The sequence below is a fragment of the Halichoerus grypus genome, chromosome X (genome assembly GCF_964656455.1).
Source record: "Halichoerus grypus chromosome X, mHalGry1.hap1.1, whole genome shotgun sequence".
NCBI classification, from domain to species: Eukaryota; Metazoa; Chordata; class Mammalia; order Carnivora; family Phocidae; genus Halichoerus; species Halichoerus grypus.
The window spans coordinates 102,617,047-102,624,013 of NC_135727.1; the positions used below are offsets into that span (position 1 = coordinate 102,617,047).

Here is a 6,967-nt window from a genome sequence, read left to right on the forward strand (position 1 = left end):
TTATTGTTGATATCTGCCTGAGAATAAAATAGGCACTTTATCGAATTCATTGGAGGTGTCATGAGAATTGATATCTAAAACTAGTTGTGGGGACAAATTTAAATTCAAAAATCTGGAAGAGTTCACATTTAGATATTTCCTCATGCCCACTCTTGTTTGGGAATAATGCAGTTTCAATTCATAGAACTGCATCATGTCCTTTAGGACTGGAGAGAAACTGATAGGTCCTCCATTGAACCTAGAGAGGAACACACTGCAATAGGGTGCTCATCCAAAATCAAATAATGATATAGATAATGTTGATGATCTCTATTGGAGGAAAAAGGTGGTGGTGTAAGATGCTGCACACTAAGCACATTATTCATTATATATGTATTTAACAATTCTGGACTTGACTAATAAAATGCTTTGTAGCATATATGCCTTTTTTCCCCTCAGAATTAAATGTCTGAATTTTGAGGAATTTTAGCGTGCTTTGGTGAGAGGAATAGGCAACTCATTTCCAGAAAATTCAGGCACTAACTGCTTTTCACCAAAAGGTATATTATTGACCAAAATTTGGCAGACTAATCTGGAAAATCAAAATGAAGACTTCTGCTACTGGTGAGAGAAATACATAGGTAGAGAGAGGTGAAGAATATAAGTTACTTAGCAGCTTTGGACCTTCTCTCAACTTCGATTTAAATATTGGAAAAATATCAGTGTTATCATTTCCAGAAGCCATTCTTTTAGAAATGGAAATTAGAATATGATGGAAAAATACAGTGTTGGGAGTTATCCATCAGGAAACCAAACGAAAGGTGTGTAACATCTATCCGTCCTCACGGTGAGGGCTGTGTATTACACGTCTGCCTTAAAACTTACTGTGCTGGAAACTTCACCGCAAAGATTCCAGTTTTTCATAATGACTTTTTAGTGAAAGTGAGTGAAGTTTAGCTGCCAGGTATGTGCTTCTCAAACAACAGACAATGAGATCTTTTAACATTTCCAAAGCTATTTTCTTTGGAATGCTGTTCTGTGAGATTTGGTAGAAAAGGGATCCTATGACAGAATGTTTGGGAAACAATGAATATTCTATCCCCTTGTTATAAATTCACTGTATATATATTTTTTATGTTAAAGACTTAAAATTCCTAGAGTAAACAAAAACTGAAAAATAAAACAAAAAATCCTGCTAATTCAATGAATACAAATGTTATATATATATAAGATGTGTAATATAAAATATATATATATATCCATGCATATATATACATATGTGTGTTTATAAATATCCTTGAATCCATTTTTCCCTGAACATCTGCTAATATTTTGTGGCACTGGCTGATACTGAACACAGTCTTGGAAAGGCTGATCTAAGGAATTAAAACCTGTAAATTTTATAAAGGAAATACTTTCAGGTGAAAGGGATGCCTGTGGTAGCAGTCTTCAACTACTTTGTATTTCCATCCAGGTAACTTCAAAATTTTATTCCTTTCAGTGGACTCCGTCCTAGGGATAAAGAAAAAATGCCACTTACTACTCCAGAGGAGCTATTTACTGCAAATAATTACAGTGGGGCCTGGTAAAGGTGTAATGATGATAAGAAGACATATTAGCTTAGGTTTTCTTGGTAGCAAATAACAAAAGCTAAATCACAGTTGGATTCATGAAACCCAGAGGCAGAAATATAATCAGGCTCAGGAAAGGTCTAGAAAGTAGCTATATCATTTCCAATAATGCAGTGCTTTTTAACAAAGAGTGTCTTCCTAAGCAAACATTCAGGATCTTGTCTGGAGATTCACAATGAACTCTGCTGCTGGTTGGAGTGTATACATATACATGTACAGATATACATATGATACATATTAAAGAAAACATACATAAGTGGTTGTTTTGTAACTCCAACATGTATGCCAGGCATTGGTAACCGCAGGAAATTACTGCCAGTGTCTATGTTTAAGCTGGCCTAAGACTTGTTTCCTATTATCACTGTTGCCCAGCATGAGTTTGTCAGAGATACTGTCACATTCTGACTTCCAAGATCTCTCTCTTGCTATGCAGACTTAACCATTAGTATTTGCAGAATTTAATGAACATAAACATTTCAGATAAAGCCAAGATCCCCTTTAATTTAATCCCTGCCCAATGCCATTCCCTTTCCTTCTTGCCCAGATGCAACTGCAGTCATGATCTTCAGGCCATATTTCTATACTTTTACTATTCAATGCACTTAACATTCACCAGGGCCCCACCTCCCTCCACCCCACCCCCCAACCTCATATACCCACATCGTTTATAAGGGGAAAATTGATACTGTATTTTCCAGGGTCCCATGGAATACCTTCTCCCTCCATCTCCCGAGATCCTGAGCTGTATGTGAATGGGGCATGGGTGGGTAGAGGGACTCCGGGTTACCTATTTTAAAACTTAAAAGGTGAGAGATTTGTACACATGAATCAACCAGAGACCTTTATTTATTTAAGAGCCAAATAACTTTATTGAAACCAAACAATTTTATTTATGGCAAAACTGGAAGAAAAAAACTGGAACGTTTTGCAAAGGCAATACTGCAATATGCATGCTCGGCATGGTGATCAAGGAAAGTCACCATGCACCCTGGGCTATAGGGAAAACAGTCCCAACTCAGTTCTTTTTGTCGCTGTCGCCCAGGGTGAGCTTGTCAAAGAGGTACTCCGCCATGCCGTCTTCGGGAGCCCGCATCTTGCGCAGGTTGGTGACATAGCCCCCCAGCTCTTTGATGGACTTGACTTGCTCGTGCAGGTAGTGGCTCTCCAGGAAGTCGCACAGGTGGGCGTCGTTCTTGTCGGTGGCCAGCTGGTGCAGGTCGAGCAGGCACTGGTTGACGCTCTTCTCCAGGTGCAGGGCGCACTCCATGGCCTTCAGGCCGCTCTCCCAGTCGTCGCGGTCTGGCTTCTTGATGTCGCGGAGGCGGATGCGGCCGCCGCGCTGGTTCTGCAGCTGCATCAGCTTCTCGGCATGCTCGGTCTCCTCGCGGGACTGGCGCAGGAAGAACCGGGCGAAGTGCTTCAAGGCCACGTCGTCGCGGTCGAAGTAGAAGGCCATGGACAGATACACGTAGGAGGCGTAGAGCTCCAGGTTGATCTGGCTGTTGATGGCGGCCTCGCAGTCGGGGTGGTAGTTCTGGCGCACTTGTGAGAGCGGCGCGGTGGCCATGGCTGGCGGCCCGGGCACCAAGGCGAAGGCGGTGCGCAAGCGAGGGCTGCGGGGCCAAAGTCGGTGGCGGCGGGTCCTCGGCGCCTTTTCAGGGTGGGCGACGAGGGAGGCAGGAGGCGGGCAGGCTCCTGGGCTAGCGGCTCACGAGCTCTGGGCTGGAACCGGAAGGTGGGTCCGTTACCCGGGAGTTGGGGGGTGGGGTGAGGATCCGTTAGCAGGTCGTTGGGGTCAGTGGGGAGGGGGCTCTGGAGGGGCTAGGGGGCGTGGCTGGGGCGGGGCGGGGCGGAGCGCAAGCGCTGTTCCAGGTTCCAAGGAGCTGGGTGACAGTGCGACTCTGTGCTGAGCGTGTGGCCTATATAATACTTTTAAATGTTACTCGTGAATATAAGTGCAACCGTTTTGAGTTAGTCACATGCATGGTTTCTTTGAGCAATGTACTGGAATATTGTCCTGATGAGATTGTTCATTAAATACAGTGTGGAACCATTGGAATATTTGGTATCACAAAGCTTTATTTGGATGGCAGCTATCCTCAGTGACTCAACATCCATATTAATGACACTTCTGATAGCCTCCTCACTCAGTTCCTAGACCTTATTGTTTCAGGGACCTCCACTTCTCTCCTATTCATGATCAGGTTCAGTCTTTTCCAACAGGGCAGCACCTCCAAAGTCTCAGCGAATCTTTCCACCTCTCAGTCTTCCACTCTTTTTGCACTTGTTCTTCACTCCCTTTATTCTCTCTCATCTCTTACTCTTTCAGCGCAGTCCTAGTAACACATTCCTTCTGCCCTGTCTGGACCCCAGTATGGACAGCGTCAGTGATCTATTCACTGACATCCTAGATTTGCTCACCCCCTCTCACCTGGCTCGCCAATTCCCTTCCTCTTGGGTAAATGCAGATTTCTCTTTTCTCTCGCAGAAAACAAAAGTTTTAGGTGCATTCTTAGAGAATGCACTGCTAACCATGTGGATATATTCCTCCAACCTCATCTGTACTTTCGCTGCCACTCAGCAAGCCTTTTTTTTTTTTTTTTTTTTAAACTCCTTCAATTATATTCTATGGAATGAACCAGAGTGGTAGGAAATACCATTGATCTCAAATTGCCTTTTATTCATTCATTCAACAAATATTTATTGATTACCTAATATTGCCCAGGCATTGGTCTGTGATTTGGGCATACATTAGTAACAAAGAGACAAATTCTGTTCCCATGGGGTGTGCATTTTAATGGAGAAGCAGACCAAACTAAACAAACACAAAACTGCCATCTTCCCCCCACCTTATTGTTGTAAGTGCATGCATACAAGATACTACACATGTATTTAGAAATTTAAAAGGCAATATATCCTCAGAATTAAAGGATATTATAATGGAAGACATAAAACCAACCTAGGTATTTATAATTCATTTATTTGTGCATTAATGCAACAACTGTTTAGATACTCCAAATATGTGTCAGACACTGTTTTTGATTCTGGGGATACACAGAAGAATCAAATGTGGTCTCTGTTCTCAAGGTAGAAGATAGAGTGACAGAATATTATAAGTGCTCTAAGATAAAGTTAGAATAAAATACCTATTTTTATAAAAAGGTTTAATCCCACGGCTCTAATTAATGCACCTTTGTGGTTTTTTTTTTTTTTTGGTCTCTTTATTTCTCTTTGGAAATTTACACTATTTTATAATACTGTTTATGATGAAAGCAAAGGATCAAATATCAAATGTCATGATGTAAACTTACCTAGGCAGTTTTAAAGGCATTTAATTGTTGATTCTGTAAATAAATAGAAATCTATTTGATAAGGTGATTTTAATGATAGAATCACATACTACAGATGGAAAAGAACTACATGATCAATTTCTCAATGAGAAAAATTTATTCTTTATTTGCTTAACATCAGTGTTTAGTCTTAATATAATTGTAGACTTTCAAAATTTCCTTGGGAGATTCCACTGTAGACTTCATTATGAGAATCTATTTAAGCAGAAGGGATCTTGATTTTGTAAAACATTTTCTCATTATGTCTCAAGATTATTTAATAATTTATCCCTTCTCAAATATTTAAAAATAATAATACTATTGAATGGTTATTAAAGGATGATAATGGTGTTTCTCAAATATTTCATTCCTCATCATTACCTCCTAGGGAAGAAGGTAATGGTAAAATATATATATTATAAATAAGAGAAAGCTAAGACTTAAAAACCAACTTTTCTAAGGGAAATCAATAAAGACGCATGGACTGGAACTTCAAATTTCCACAAAGGAAATATACATAAATAGAAACAAAAGCATTACATCCAGTTTTCTAAAATGAGGAATATAAAACTAAATATAAACATAGAATGAGAAAACTTCAAAGCAGATCATGTTTCTTGAAAGCATCAATATAGAACTATAAGATAAAGGTTTCTTTGAAATGTTTGTGATCAGTGTTTGTATTTCATTAGTGTTCTACAGAGAAACAGAACCAATAGGATATATTATTTATATATATGAAAGTATGTATATACATATAAATGTGTGTATATGTATATAAAAATAAGGAATTTGCTCACATGTTTATGGATGCTGACAAGTCCCCAAATCTGCATTTGGCAAATTTGAGACCTAGCAGAGCTGATAGTGTAGCTCAAAGACCAGCAGACTGGAAGCCCAGAAAGTTCAAGTCAAAGGCAGGAAAAAAATCAGTGTCCCAGGTCAAAGCCAATCAGGCAGGAAGGGTTCTCTCTTACTCAGCGGTAGTCAGCCTTCTGTTTTCTTCAGGCCTTCAAATGATTGCAAGAGGCTTACCCATATTAGGAAAGGCAATCTGCTTTACTCACTCCACTATTTTAAATGTTAATTTCGTGGAAAAACACCCTCACGGGCATACACAGAATAATATTTGACTAAATATCTGGGTACCCCCGGCCCAGTCAAGTTGACATGTAAAATTAACCATCACAGCATTATTCATAGTAAGTGCAGAGTCAACAAATAAAACTTACAGTGCCATAAATGTGAAAACTCTTTGATTTTTACTTCCATTCATTATTTAAAAATGTTACAGAACTAATAGTTAGACAATAAGTTCTGACACAGTGTCAGTGATTAACTCATATTCATTCATTCAGTATATATTTCTAGTGAACACCTATTATATGCTGGGTATTTTTATAGGTACTAACATAAAAACTTGTTCTGTAAACTCATATTTGCATTTTTTTGCAGTGAAGTGCTATTCAATGTTCCATATAATCCCTTCTTTAAAAATTAATACATGCAGTAAGTTTGACGATATATTCATAGGGAAGTGGACCATAAATAGCAGCAGTTGGTGACTTATGTCACTCTCCATAAATAAACGTGTGTATACATTTATATATGTATATATGCATATATGTAAGCTTAAAAGCTTATATGTAAACTTGTATGTGTGTGTGCGTGCATATGTATAAAGAAATCATTTAATGAGGGGTAATGAAAAGTGATGTATCAGTCCAAAATCAATATTATTTATCAATCCAAAGTCAATATTAATCTGTCTCTGGGCTGTTGACTCTATATTATCTCACTATTACTGATACTCTCTGAGTTAATTTTTATTATTATCACTCATATTTTACAGGTAAAGAAATTGTGAATTAGAGAGTATGCTCAAGCACACATCTTGTAAAAGCAGAGAGTGACATTCTGAAGTGATTTTTCTCTAGGTAGTTTGGAAAGTTTGGCTGGACCATCATGATGAGCTCTGTTAAGACAAAGACTGTTTAACTTGTTTGATGCTAAATTTCACATAGTAGG

General features: G+C 38.9%; 1 pseudogene; it reads right to left on the reverse strand.

The window, feature by feature from the left end:
* Window positions 1–2,607: 2,607 nt before the first annotated feature.
* On the reverse strand, window positions 2,608–3,189 carry LOC118554087 (ferritin heavy chain pseudogene; annotated as a pseudogene).
* Between the last annotated feature and the right edge of the window lie 3,778 nt (window positions 3,190–6,967).